The 15,482-nt window shown below is 38.8% G+C and overlaps 1 pseudogene; it reads right to left on the bottom strand.

The window, feature by feature from the left end:
- Positions 1-2,708: 2,708 nt before the first annotated feature.
- Positions 2,709-14,622, bottom strand: LOC122650939 (annotated as a pseudogene).
- Positions 14,623-15,482: the final 860 nt, after the last annotated feature.

Genomic DNA, 15,482 nt, shown 5'->3' on the forward strand with positions numbered 1-15,482 from the left:
CTTTCATGCATGCTTAACCCCCTGTTGTTACCTCATTATATTCTTTATTGGACTTAGAATTGTGTACAGATTCTACCTTAATTTGACAATGGACCATCCACCTATGCATGCTTGCATTGGTTTGACGAAATTTGATTTTTTATGCAAGCATGGCTGTACCCATCTTCAAATCATCACTACTTCATGTCAATTGACCAAATCAAGGTACCAATTCGTGGTTTAGGTCAAGTAAACATCAAATCCATAATCAATTGAAGAAATCCAGCGAAACCCCCCCTCCTAAGCCCCTGTTTGGTTCTTAAAATTCTTACTGCAAAATCTCTGGGTGATGACCCAGTCGACTACTTCATCAGCCAGAGAATGCAGTCTCAGTAAAAATTATAACATTCTTACTGTATCACTCTGGATGATGACCCGATCGACTACTTCATTGACATGAGTGGCTGACAAATCCATATTGACTCTTAACCTAATCCAACCCAACCCTAAGGCAAACCTAGGACCCCACTTGCTCTTGAACACCTTCTAACTCATGTGTATGGTTTCATATTCATAGGACATAGTTAATTGATCGTCAAAATCTATCGACAATTGCCTCAAGAACCAATCCTGCTTCGCAAACACAAGCATAACAAGGTAAGTGGGGAAAGACTTTGAATTATTTTGAGAATGTTTATTTTATTTAGATTGTTTGTTAGGAATCATACATATGAGTGAATGCTGTCTTTATTTGGAAATGATCTATTGGTCAGATGGTTTATGGCTTATAAATATGGAACTATGGATTTATGCTAGTGCGATGTGGAATGGTTTGAAATGTGCATCTTTGTGATAGAACATATGTCATAGCTGGCTTAGAAATGAGTGGTATGTGAGTCATAGTATGAGATGCAGGAACACTATACACCTTATACTATGCCATTTAGTCTGCATAAGACCAGGAATGTCAATCCCTGGTACTACAACCCTTACCAACAGGGGTATAGGTGTTGGGTGATCATTGCTCCCTGTTATTTGAGGAGGGAGTTTGAAATCCGGGATGGGGTCCTAACTATGATTAATGGGGTCTGCCCACGGGGAGTATTTAATACTATGACCGGTGTGGGCTCTATATAACAATTGAGGTTACATCTCGAAGAAGTTGAAAGGAACCGAGAATGTTTCTCGAGTTGTTGGCATAGCATAGAGTTAGAGATTTAGGCATTGTTTATTAGATGGAATTAAGATTAAAATTGAATACATGCATATAGGATTTTGCTTTGTGTCTGAATGTGCTTGTGTGGTCTATCCTTTAGTTGCTGGGCTCGGTGGAGCTCACCATTGTGAAATATCTTATTTTAGATGATCTTGCAGGTGGATGTGATGGTAGAAGGGATGATTACTTCGAGACAGAGGTTGATGACTATCGGGAACATGCTGGTGTGGACCCAGAGGGGTGTGACCCCTATCATGCGAATGATTAGGGTATCCTTGGAGAACAGAGACTGATGACGTGGCATTATCTATTTGTTTTCTTTTGTTAAAACACTATTATTTTTGGTGGAGGAGTTTCCATTGTAAATATTTAGAATAGGTGCATTTTGGCTGATGGTTGTGAACCTTGGGCTATCGGCTGTTTGGGACTTCAATATAAATAATGTACATAAACTTGTAGGTTACTTTTCATGCACTTTGATCAATGAAACACTTGTTATCTCGATATTCTGTTGTAACTGTGACGTGTAAATACTGCATTGGATCCTTGAGGTCTTCGAATACTTCGGGTATTCGAGTCAACCATCGAATCCTCCCAGAAGTGGGTTCGGGGTGTAACAGAATGGTATCAGAGCGTGATGCTTTATTTACACTCACAAGGGACGGAAGCGAAAGTAACAAGGTCTAGAGCCAAAAAAAAAATTTTAATAACATAAATATAAATGGGGGTAGATGAACACCATAGGAGTCTAGCTAGGAGCAAAAGCCGACAATATATCATAATCCAAGATCATAAGCTTTTACATTTAGATATTTTTACACATAATAAAAGGAAAAGAAAATTCAAGTAAAAGACAAAAGAGAATAAAACACAAACATAAACTGAGAAGTCCTAAAATCCTAAAACCTAGATCTAGTCTTGAGTTGTATCATGCAGAGGCTGATGTGTATACAAGATAACTTTGAAGTGAGCATCCCAAAAGTCCAATCTCCGTTCAATGGTACCCACTCTACCACCTAGATCTGAAAAACCCTATTGCATCATGGTGGTGATCTCCCCCAGCTTCGTCCCCATGTTGTCAAGATAAGTTATCATCTCCTGCCATTCAGAATCTCCAGCTGACGGGTGTAGTCCCTGTGATGGTGAAGCCCCAGTTTGACCACCTGTAGGGTCACCCTCATGACCGTCTTCCTCATCGCTCCCCAGAAGATCAAGAATCTTCATTCTCTTGATAGAAAGCCTTGTCAAGCGGTTCTGTCCCCTCTCTACCCGTCGCCTCCTTAGTGAAGTTGACATTAAAGTATTGAAAGACTCGAGAGAGGAGTCCCCCGTAGGATAAATTACCATCCTCTAGATTCTGACCGCGATATATAATAGAATTCATAATAAAGTTGGGCAAAGAAATTTGGGGCCCTCTCACACCTGCCGTGTACAGACAATAAGTGATGTAAGCCCTCTCTATGGCGATACTACTCTTGCTCCCACTCTTTGCACATATGTTATGTTGGACAACTCAGCTTAAAATCCTAGCCGACTGCTTGTACTCCCCCTCAGATGTAGGAAACCAATCGCCAATTGTAAGTGTCTGGTACACCGAACGACAAGTCTCCAATGGAATGACATCCGAAGTGTCAACACTTGGCCTGTAGTAAAACCTATCTCCATTAATGGTGACACCTAAAATGACAGCCAACCAATGTGGAGTGAGTACTATGTCGACCCCCTTTTTACCATGCTCCCCAAATGGAAATCCGGATTCGCCCTATTGACCAAATGTACCAAGCTGTAATAAAAATTCCGAACCAAGTTCAAGTAGTAAGACAACTTGAGCATTAACATAAGTGCCCAACTGAGGGCATTGAACCCCTCGTACAGTTTAAATCTTCCATGGTCTTCTCTATTGACTACTTTTCCATTCTCCACTTTCATAAAACGAAAATCGTTCCATTTCTATGAGTTTTGGTAACTCGAAAACCAAACCTCATCGAAAACATCATCTTCTTCCTCCTCCAAAGAACCATGGTATGGCTCATCCCCGAAAGACAGAGATGGTGGTGGTGATGGTTCTTGTCGAAGACGTTTAGTAGCCAAGGTCTTCCTCGGACCCCACGAGCTCGACTTGTAGACATAACTACAAGAAACAACAAAAATAATGGGAATGACAGAGATCTGTAGCAAAAAAAAATAATAAAAGATCTATATTGTACATAGCATAAATAGTAAATAATTATATAATATGAATAATACATAAATATAGATATGAACAACATAAGAGTAAAATATGTACAAGTATAGTAAGGAAATTATTGTAATAACGTATGATAGTAAGTGATGAATGAGTAAAAAAAAAAAAAGAGACTTATAAACATAGTGTACACATGAATATATGAGTATGATAACAAATAGAATAACAAATGACAAAGAGTTCATGTTGTAATCAGTAATCATATGCTTAAACCCACACAGGAGACAATCATGGCTAGAACAAAGGGAGTGAGCGATAGCTCTAGAGGTTTAAGTTGGTAAAAAGTATTATAAATGTTATGTTAATGTAGCCAAGGACTTAACCATGGCACCCCTAGCCTTGCTTGTAGACATTTCAATAAAAAAAAAATTAAGGATTTCAACAAGAAACAAAAGGGAGTTAGAATTGTGGCAAAGGAAGAAATAATTGTAAATTCCACAAGAAACAAAAGGGAGTTAGAGTTGCAGGAAATAAATAAAAAAAAGAGATTCACAAGAGACAAAGAAACCTAGGATTTTCATGAAGAGAAAAGAAAATAAAACCTAGGTTATGCAAAATTGAGGATTTCAAAGAAAACTTATCTATTTGCAATGTCGAGTGCGAGAGACTTGAAGAAAAACCTTAGATTGGAGATGAGAAGCTTTAAGAAGCCCTCTAGTCGCTCTAGGAATGTCCACTCTCCCCAAAACAAAAGCTAGAAATGGGAAAATGAAATGCGATTTGGGATTTTAAGCTAATCGCGACATTCTGATCGATGTTTCTGATTAACCACTCCTATTGACCAGAGACAGACAGAACAATAATTTTAGAAATTAATTTTAAACTACCTTGTAACAAACGACTAAAGACCCCCCATTTATAAATTCACTCATGTTTCCACATGTTAATTCGTGCTCACCCCTTCGAATCATGTTTCCCAATATGAGAAGTATAGTAGCATTAGCTCATACATGCAAAGGATGTATATGCTAAAAGAAATATACATATATAATAATAAAGATAAATTATTTTTAGTGAGCTAGTACCCGCTTTCCTATGGTAGGAAATGGTTATGTTGCATGGGCATACCCCCAACAACATACGCTACCTCAAACAATTAAGAGATAAATAAAGATAAATTAGCTCATACATGCAAAGGATGTATATGCTAAAAGAAATATACATATATAATAATAAAGATAAATTATTTTTAGTGAGCTAGTACCCGCTTTCCTATGGTAGGAAATGGTTATGTTGCATGGGCATACCCCCAACAACATACGCTACCTCAAACAATTGAGAGATAAATAACTTAGCTTGAAGAATTCAAAGCCGAAACAAGAAAATAACTGAGAACGTTTGTAGGATTGAAGCATGGAGATACTTTCTCGCACCAATAGACAAAATTAGGAGTGATATATTGTACATTGACTTAGAATTATATATGAACAGAAAAAGTCTTGAATAATTTACCTTCTAACTTCATGAAATACATAAGTAAGCTTAGAGAGCATATTTTGGACTTAACACTATTAATGAAACTACAAAAAGAACTTTGGAAGAATATAAAGAGTTGAATACAATGTGTTACGCCGGGGACAAAAAAGAACTGGAATTGATGGATTTTGAAAAAACCTTACTCAATAATAGGCATGAGTGGAGTAATGGGTCACCGAATGTCCCCTCTATTATGGGAGCGAACAATAGGGATTCCATCAATATTTCAATTCATTCTAAAGTTGAGTTAGGTGTTGGACAACCAAAAGTGAAAGACTTCATATGAAAGAGCCATGTAATCATAGGTAGTTTAGACTTATGCCTTACGACCCAAGACTATCAAAAGTGTAGATACCGGGTGAGATACACAGACATAGTTCGAACTTACTATTTCCTTAGATAAATGATTGAGATTCGATTCCCTTTAGGCCTTCATATTAAGTAAAGCCTTAGATCAACCAAACCTGGGTGTGATTTGATTCACTTGTTGAGAAGTGGATATTATTAATCGAATTTGGACAGCCCAATCAAAACAAAAGAGTCATGCCGATACGAGACAAAAAGGTACTATGAAGTAATCGCCTCGTTAAGGAACATTTGGGTAACATGAAATTAAAAAGCGGTTGAAGTATCCTCACCTATTTGGACCCTCAGACACGTCAAATTTCGAGGATGAAATTTTTGTGAGGGAGGTATGTTACACCAATGCCCAAAAATCATAGCTAATTTAAATTTTTAGTTGTGGGTCCGAAACCCAAAACCCGAAATCATACCCACGAATACCTCCTTCGTACAACTACAAAGTTCACCACCAGATGTACGAATTGTAGTAAGAACCATTGGCTGATGAACCCTAGCCATAGATTTGATGCTTTAAACTTGAGAGTTATGATGGAGGTATGTTAGTACGCGTAGGCACCGACACTCGGGGTGTCCTGAAACAAAAACAATAAGGATAACACACACTGGTCGATGGTACCACTCCCTCGACCAGAGTTTTTGTCACAACAAATCTCTGTCTTGGGAGTACGGGGCCCGGTGTCTTAAGTCGAGGATCTCATTGTCGCATTTTAATTACTTTGTGGGAATGTTCCCCGATAATTTCTGGTACACGGGACCCGCGTATTGACCCGTGTATACGAATTCGGCTTAAAAATCTGTTTTTGACCAATTATGCCTTAGCCAAATACACCTTAGGGCCCACTACTATATAATCCAACTAAAACTTAATTGCTAAACCTATTCCACTATTTCAATCATTGGAAGAAAGAAGAGGAAAAGAAAGGAAGAGAAGAGGAAAAGAAGAAGAACGGAAAGGAAGCTTGGTGCTACCCCAAGGTAAGAAATTCCCTCATCCTTACTCTCTTTTTCCCTAGATTAGTCCTCTTCTTGAAACCAACTGCAGAAATTAAACATATGCCCCATTACTTGGTCAAATTGGAACAAATCCAATTGTGAAATCACTAATTTGACTTCAATTTCTTCTTGGGAGAGCAATTCCTTTTTTTGATCTTATTTTTTCCTTCCTCTAATCTCCTATCCAAGACCTAATATCATGTGCAAGACAGATATGAACATCTAATTAGATAATCTGTGAACATGCATCCAATCTTAGCTTGGAATTGGTTGGCATAACCCAAGATCCTTTTATGTATGCTCAACCCCATGTTGTTACCTCATTATAATCTCTATTGGACTTAGAATTGTGTACAGATTCTACCTTAATTTGACAATGGACCCTCCAAACCTATGCATGCTTGCATTGGTTTGACGAAATTCAGTTTTCTATGCAAGCATGGCTGTACCCATCTTCAAATCATCACTACTTCATGTCAATTGACCAAATCAAGGTACCAATTCATGGTTTAGGTCAAGTAAACATCAAATCCATAATCAATTGAAGAAATCCAACCAAAAACCCCCTCCAAATCCCTTATTTTGTTCTTAAACTTCTTACTGCAAAATCTCTGGACGATGACTCGGTCGACTACTTCATCAGCTAGAGAATGCAATCTCAGTAAAAAATTATAACATTCTTACTGTATCACTTTGAATGATGACCCCGTCGACTACTTCATTGACCTGAGTTGCTGTCAAAGTCATATTGACTCTTTATCTAATCCAACCTAACCCTAAGGTAAACATAGAACCCCATCTGCACTTGAACACCTTCTAACTCATGTGTATGGTTTCATAATCATAGAACATAGCTAATTGATCATCAAAGCCTATCGGTAACCGGCTAGAGAACCAATCCATCTTCGCAAACACAAGCATAACAAGGTAAGTGGGGATAGACTTTGAATTATTTTAGGAATGTTTATTTCTTTATTTGAAAATGATCTATTGGTCAGATGGTTTATGGCTTATGGATATGGAACTGTGAATTTATGCTGGTGCGATGTGGAATGGTTTGGAATATGCATATTTGTGATAGAACATATGTCATAGCTGGCTTGGAAATGAGTGGTACGGTGAGTCGTAGTATGAGATGCGGGAACACTGTACACCTCATAGTATGCCATTTAGTTTGCATACGGCCAGGAATGTCAATCCCTGGTGCTACAACCCTTACCAACAGGGGTATAGGTGTTGGGTGATCATAGCTCCTTGTCGTTTGAGGAGTGAGTTAGAAATCTAGAATGGGGTCTTGGCTATGATTAAGGGGGTTTGCCCACGGGGGGTATTTAATACTACTGTCACACCCCAAACCATCCCTTGGGAGGATTAGGTAGGTGACCTGAATTGCATAACGGCAATCTGCCAAATCCCACAGATCTAGAAGTAGTTAATACATTCATGGACTCACATCCATAACATTACCATAAGTAAAATTAGAGTGTTGCAGATAATCTATAATTATAAGAAAGAAAGAGAAAGCGTAGCAATACGGGAAATGATTGTGATATATATATATAAGTAAGATTGTTCCATTCCCCAGTACAACCTACAAACTGAACAGTAAAAGTTGACATATACATAAGCGAAAATAAAAGTAAATATGTACAGGGCGAGATAACTCAACCCCAGAAAGAAAAGAAGAAACTAAACAAGAAACAAGAATGAGGATAAACTCCTAACAAAAATAAAAAAGAAGTCCCCAAGACAAAAAGCATTGTTTGAATTAAAATAAAACCACAAGCGTACGGGTCAATCGTAGCTACGGGTCGAACACGAGGAGATATACGCCACTCTATTTAACTAACTTAAAAGTAATGCAAAGTGAACCAAACTAAAGTGCTAAATTAAACTAATTAAACTAACGAAAATCAATGCATCCTAACTCATAAGCATCTAACAAAATTAAGGGATTAAATCGGCGTTCTAACACATGAGCATCTAACCTATCAAACTAAAGCGAATTGAAAGGAATAAAAATACAGCCACACATACTAACCACATAAAAAGAAATAAGGGGAAAAAATGCATCTTTACCACAACCATATAAAATTAAAATAAAAGAAATAGAGGGGGAAGAAGAAGAAGATAGAGAGAGCTAGAGGAGATGGAGAATGAGATTGAGAGTTTAGATAGTAAAACCTGGATGTGCTTGCATGAATGTAATTGAAAAGTTTGAATACTTGCATAAACTTACCATGGCCTCCTCTTCTAAATCTTCAAGTCTTGTCATCAACTTAAGAACTTAGACTAGAAGGCTTAAAAGCTAAACTAGAATTAAGAAATTACAACCCAATTGAAGACTAAAATTGAAATCAAAGCATAAACTAAACCTATTATAACCATTAACTAAAAATCATAAAAACAAACTAGAACTTAGAAAAGCCAAAAATCACAAATTAGAAGGAGAAGAAGAGAAGAAATTTCACTAAGTGAATGAGCAATTTTTACAAGAGAGGTAGGGGGTATTTATAGGTGGAAGAGGGGAGAAGAGAGAAGATGGAAGTGTAGGAGAAATATTCCCTAAGAAAAGAGAATATTCTCTTCTCTTTCCTCTTTTACAATGCCTTGAATCCTAAGAAAAAAGAAAAAAAAAAAGAAAGAAGAAGAAGAGAAGATTGTTTACATAGACCTTCTATTTCTAGAAAAATAAACTTTCAATTCTAACAAGTGCTTCCTTTTCTTTGTAGATATTTTCTCCAAGCAATAAAATTAAAGCATCTTTGATTTTTTAACCTTCCATAGATGAGAAAATATAAATCTATCCCAAGTAGAATTCCAGAAATGCCCTTGAGAAGTTGGAGGAGAGAGAGAGTAAGGGTGATGACTAGGATTCCTTCAAGAATAAATAAAATATCCATTCTATCTTTTAGAAAACGTGGAGCATGGGGTGCTTATATATGCCTCACCATTGTGTTCCTTGCGAAAAATCACCCAAAATAGACCCAAATTTCGTCCAATTCGGAGTTGGGGAGCCCAAGATATCTCAAGTTGAAGTTGGACTATCCAGAGCCTTCCAAATGGAATCTTTCGGGTACAGTAAAGTAACTTCTGATAATTTTGTTAAGACCCCTGGAATCCGAACTTCCGCTTCACTTTGTCCCCATCCGACTATCAATAATTATAAATAAACTCCTGTACACCATTTTCACGCGTCGTTACGAAAACGGTCATAACTTCTTTGTTTCAACTTGGAATCAAGTGTTGTTTGAACCGTTACGAAGCTGACTCGATGGGCTATACATCCATACTATTAACACCTCAAAAAAGCTTAAAAACAACTCCTTAGCATCATCTCCTCCATTTTCACAATAATTCATCTAAACCCTGAAAAGCATAAGAAAGTACTGAGTAACTCTGTCCAATGTGGTAAAATGTATGTTTTATGCCCTAAGATTTCACACATAAATGTGCTCATCAGATTCCCCCACACTTGAACGTTACTTGTCCTCAAGTAAAGCAAAAGATAAACTAACCTAGAATGCCAAAAAAAAATCCTAACTCACTTTCGTAGGAATCACGGTTGCACTTAGCATGTGCAACAAGCCTTTCAACCCCTAGGTTACCCCTAGTGGACGAGTTGTGTCTCGTGGGTGTTTGTAGTGAATATACACCCAAAATTCAATAAATAAAAAAGAATGATGTAAATTTTTCTCATGGCATAAGTAAGATAGGACACACAATCTCAAAGAAATACTCAACTAAAGCTTAAGGAGCCAAAGGTTTCCCCACACTTGAATTTTATCACCCCACATCAATTCAAGTAACAAGCGTGCATCAAGGTCAAGGGATCTTCTCATATTTTCTGAACACTACTCACCTTCAAGTAAACCACTCGTAGTACTGATGGAACCAAAGACTTAGGCATTGAGTATTTTTTACCATACTTTCTTCTTCAGGCATTAAGGCAAAAGTTTTTTTTTTTTTTTCAACAACAAACTCTTTTTCTACTCTACTACTGTTCTCTGAATGACATGGTGGAGCATACACCAGACACCCAAATACTTGGTAGCTTTGCCTTTTGCATGTATCCATAAGAAATTGAGACATTAATGCAAGAGTTTTTTTTTTTTTTGAGTTTCCTTCCAAGGAATTTCGATCAAGTCACCCTACTTCATGAGGCACAGTGCCCTGTCTAGTCCCAAGGAATTCCACTTTTCTTTCTGTTTCTCTCTCTCTCTTTTTTTTTCATTCACTTTCACTTTCATGCCTTGCCACAAACAAATTGGTCTCAACTACTAGTCAAAAGATCAAAGGGGTCCATAAACACATAGAGGAATCTAACCATCACATGAAGTAGCACTCATATTTTCAAACTCAATCCCCATCATCGGATACAAATCAACTACCATCCTTGAAAAGGGATTTTTTTATTATTTCGCATGCTAGGAGGGCACCTAATTCCCTCTCACTCTCGCTTTGTAAATCGAAGAGACTTATGCACATAACCAAAAACTATCGTCACAATCAAAATTCACAAAATTCATAATTAAAGTCCAACACACCCCCCAACACTTAATTCATGCGGTGTCCTCAATGTATGCAGAAAAAAAAGAATAAGGACAAGGGAGGGGATACATACCAAGATATCAGGGGTCAAGGTAAAGAGGCTCATGGAGATCCATGACCTCTTCTTCAACTAGAGTAGGCATCTCTATGTACGGTTTCAATCTTTGGCCACTGACCTTGAAAGTAGCTCCTGTACTTGGATTGAGGACTTCAACAGCCCCATGAGGATAAAATTTTTGAACAATATAGGGGCCATCCCATCTAGAACGCAGCTTACCTGGAAAGATATACAAACGAGAATTGTACAACAAAACTTTCTGGCCTACCTCAAAAGATTTTCTCAAAATGTGCCTATCATGGAAAGCCTTGGTTTTTTCCTTGTAAATCCGGGCATTCTCATATGCCTCATTCCTAAGCTCTTCCAACTCAGATAGTTGGAGTTTCTTATGGGCACCTGCAGTGGGTAGGTCAAAGTTAAGCTTCTTGATAGCCCAAAAGGCCTTGTGCTCAATCTCTACAGGTAAGTGACATGCCTTTCCATACACCAGACGGTACGGAGATTGACCAAGATCGGTCTTGAAGGCTGTCTTATGGGCCCACAATGCATCTACCAACCGGTTAGACCAATCCTTGCGGTTCGGGTTGATGGTTTTCTCAAGAATTTGCTTGATCGCCTATTTGAAACCTCAACCTGCCATGCAGGGATGGTAGGGTGTGGCCAACTTATGGACGACACCATACTTTTTCATGAGGGCCTCAAAAGGTCGATTACAAAAATGCTTGCCCCGATCACTAATGATAGCCCGGGGAGTACCAAAATGGGAGAAGATGTTCTCCTTCAGAAATTTCACAACCACCTTGTGGTCATTGGTCTTATAAGCAACTGCCTCAATCCATTTGGACACATAGTCCATAGCAAGTAATATGTATAGGTTACCAAAAGAGTTAGGGAAAAGTCCCATAAAATCAATACTCTATACATCAAACACCTCAACCACCAGAATTGGGTTACGGGGCATCATTATTTCTCTTAGTAAGATGCCCTAAGGATTGGCATGAAAAACATGCCCTGCAATAAGTAAAAGCGTCTTTAAACAGACTAGGCCAATAAAATCCATACTGTAAAACTTTGGCCGCAGTCTTATTAGGCCCAAAATGGCTTCCACAATCCTGATCATGGCAAAAAGATAAGATAGATTATTGCTCATGATCAGGCACACATCTCCGGATTACTTGATCCGGACAGGTCTTAAAAAGATAAGGACCATCCCAAAAGAAATACTTAACTTGTGAAAAGAAACGATTATTATCTTGGGTGGACCAATGTGCAGGTGTCACATCCATAACTAGATAATTAACAATGTCAGCAAACCAATGTTCACTAGACACTGCCATCAGATACTCATCAGAAAAATTCTCATTGACTGGAGAATCAACAGTCAAGGAATTAGGCAGCCGGGATAGATGGTCTGCAACCAAATTTTCACACCCTTTCTTCTCCTTAATTTCAAGATCAAATTCTTGTAACAAAAGGACCCACCTAATGAGGTGAGCCTTGGCATCTTTCGTCTGCACAAGATATTTGATAGCTGCATGGTCAGTATAAACAATCACATGCGATCCAACCAAGTAGGGCCTAAACTTCTCTAAAGCAAACACAATAGCTAAAAATTCTTTCTCAGTGGTGGTATAATTAAGCTGTGCATCATTAAGTGTCCTACTTGTATAATAAATCACATGGGGCAATTTGTTGATTCTTTGCCCAAGAACAGCCCCTATAGCAAAATCAGAGGCATCACACAATAAGCTCAAATGAAACTGTCCAAGTTGGAGCTTGAATAATGGGGGTTGAGGTCAAAGCTCTTTTCAATTGCTCAAAACTATCATGACACACAGAAGAGAAATCAAATGGGCAGTCCTTTTCCAAAAGAGAAATGAGAGGTCTAGCTATCTGGCTGAAGTCCTTGATGAATCTCCTGTAAAAACCTGCATGGCCAAGAAAAGATCTAATGTCCTTCACACTCTTGGATGGTTGTAAATTGGCAATAAGGTCCACCTTAGATCTATCAACCTTGATCCCTTCTTTGGACACAATGTGACCAAGAACTATACCTTATTTTACCATGAAGTAGCACTTCTCCCAATTCAGGACCAAGTTCTTTTCTATGCATCTTTTAAGAACCAAAGAGAGATGATGCAAGCAATTAAAAAAAGTAGAGCCGTGAATAGAAAAATCATCCATAAACACCTCTAGAAAGTGCTCTACCATATCAAAAAAGATACTCACCATGCACCTTTGGAATGTAGCAGGGGCATTGTAAAGCCCAAAAGGCATACACCGATAAGCAAAGGTTCCATAAGGGCATGTGAAAGTGTTCTTGTGTTGGTCCTCTAGAGCAATAGGAATTTGGTTATAGCCTGCATAACCATCAAGAAAACAATAATATTCATGGCCAGCTAGTCTCTCTAACATCTGATCAATAAAAGGCAAGGGGAAGTGGTCCTTCCAAGTTATCGCATTCAATTTCCTATAGTCAATGCACACTCTCCATCCTGTTTGGATACGGGTTGGAATCAAGTCATTATTGGCATTCTCAACTACGGTGACTCCTCCTTTCTTAGGCATAACCTGCACATGACTCACCCATTGGCTATCAGAAATAGGATAAATGATGCCATGATCCAAGCATTTTAGGATCTCTTTCTTGATTGCCTCTTTCATCACAAGATTAGCCCTCCTTTGGGGTTTCCTAGAAGGTTTGGAGCTCTCCAGCAGATGTATATGATGTTGAACAATGGAGGAGCTAATACCTTTGATATCAGACATGGTCCAACCTATGGCTTCCTTATGGTCCTTTAGAAGCTTAATCAACTCTTTTTCCTGAATAGAAGTCAAATCAGAAGCAATAATAACAGGAAGAGTATGATTATGTCCTAAGAAGACATACTTGAGGTTGGAGGGCAATGCCTTCAACTCTAATGTGGGGGGCTCAATAATAGAGGATTTGGGAATGGAAGTGGATAGGGGTCCAAGGGGCTCCAAAGGTGGTTGGATGCTCCAGACCTCAAATAAGGGGGTATCATCAACACCCTCCAATTCCTGCATACATTTTTGAAATCCCGAATCAAAATCAATCTCAAAGAAAGTATCAATATCATGGGAAAATCCTTGAAGCATATGCACCTCGTCATCCATATTAGGCTGCTTGCTCAACCTAAACACATTAAAGTCAACAGAAGTATTGCCAAAAGATAATTTCATGAGACCATTCCTGCAATTGATTAAAGCATTACTGGTAGCTAGGAATGGTCTACCTAATATAATTGGGATTTGGTCCTTAAAGTTGGCAGTGGGTTGGGTATCTAAAATAATAAAATCCATAGGAAAAATAAATTCTCCAACCTTCAACAGGACATCCTCAATCATTCCCTTAGGAACTTTACCCGAACGATCTACAAGTTGAAGAGTAATTTTGGTCGGTTTCAGTTCTCCCAATCCCAGTTATTGGTAGACATGAAAGGGTAAGAGGTTCACACTTGCATCAAGGTCCAATAAGGCATGATCAATAGTGGTATGACCTATAGTGCAAGAGATGGTGGGGCTTCCAGGATCCTTATGCTTGGCTGCTACTGGTTGTGAGATTAGAGAACTAATGTTAGCAGCCAAGAATGCCTTTTTGGGCACATTGGTGGTCCGGTTTTAGGTGCATAAGTCTTTGAGGACTTTAGCATAAGCGGGGATCTGGGCAATAACATCCAACAAGGGGATATTCACCTGAACCTGTTTGAACACATCCAATATCTTTTCCACAGAAGGAGACTTCTTGCTAACCAACCTATTTGGAAAAGGGGCAGGTGGGATATAAATTCTTTCAGGGTTGATCTTTTTAACTTCCTCAACAGAATCCTCTTTGGTTTCCTCAACCAAATCATCTGGTATATCTTTAGGTTCATCAGACAAGCTTGGAACAGTAGGCACTTCAATGGCCTCTTCAGAAGGTGGAGAGTCAATAGGAGTATGAGATGGTAAAGACTGAGGTGCACTAGCCTGTTGATACTCACGGCTACTCCTTAAAGCATAAACAACATTTACCTGTCTGGAGGGCCCTTGGTGCTGTTGGCCTTGTGCAACATTGGTTGGAGGAGCTTGGGTACCTTGTTGAATATGAACCTGATGCCTAGGATTTGGCTCAGGCTGGCTAGGTAACTTCCCTATTTTCCTCTCATGCAAGATTGTGACAAGCTGGGTGAGTTATTTTTCCATGTTATTGTGGCTTGTCATGAGAAGAGCTATCTTGTTGTCCATCTCATTCAGTCTTGTTGCCTCTCCTGTATTGGTAAACCCTGGGGGTTGCTGATAAGGTGCAAGGAGAGGAGGCCTAGCAGAATTAATAGAAGGTCCTGGATGAGGACGAGGGGGAAAGGGGTTAGGAGACATTCCTTGACTTTGTGGTGGATAGTTGGGCCTTTGGGCACCAACCTGGCCTTGATGGTTAAAGTTGGATGGGCCTGCTTGGTTCCCTTGATTCCATAAGAAATTGGGGTGATTTCTCCATCCTGGATTGTAAGTATTGCTATATGGGTTATTTTAGTAGAGAGCACTTACATTATCAGTGCTGGAATTACCCACCAAGGTGTTGGGGCTTTCCTCAGAAAGGT

The sequence above is a fragment of the Telopea speciosissima genome, chromosome 1 (assembly GCF_018873765.1).
Source record: "Telopea speciosissima isolate NSW1024214 ecotype Mountain lineage chromosome 1, Tspe_v1, whole genome shotgun sequence".
In the NCBI taxonomy this organism is placed as follows: Eukaryota; Viridiplantae; Streptophyta; class Magnoliopsida; order Proteales; family Proteaceae; genus Telopea; species Telopea speciosissima.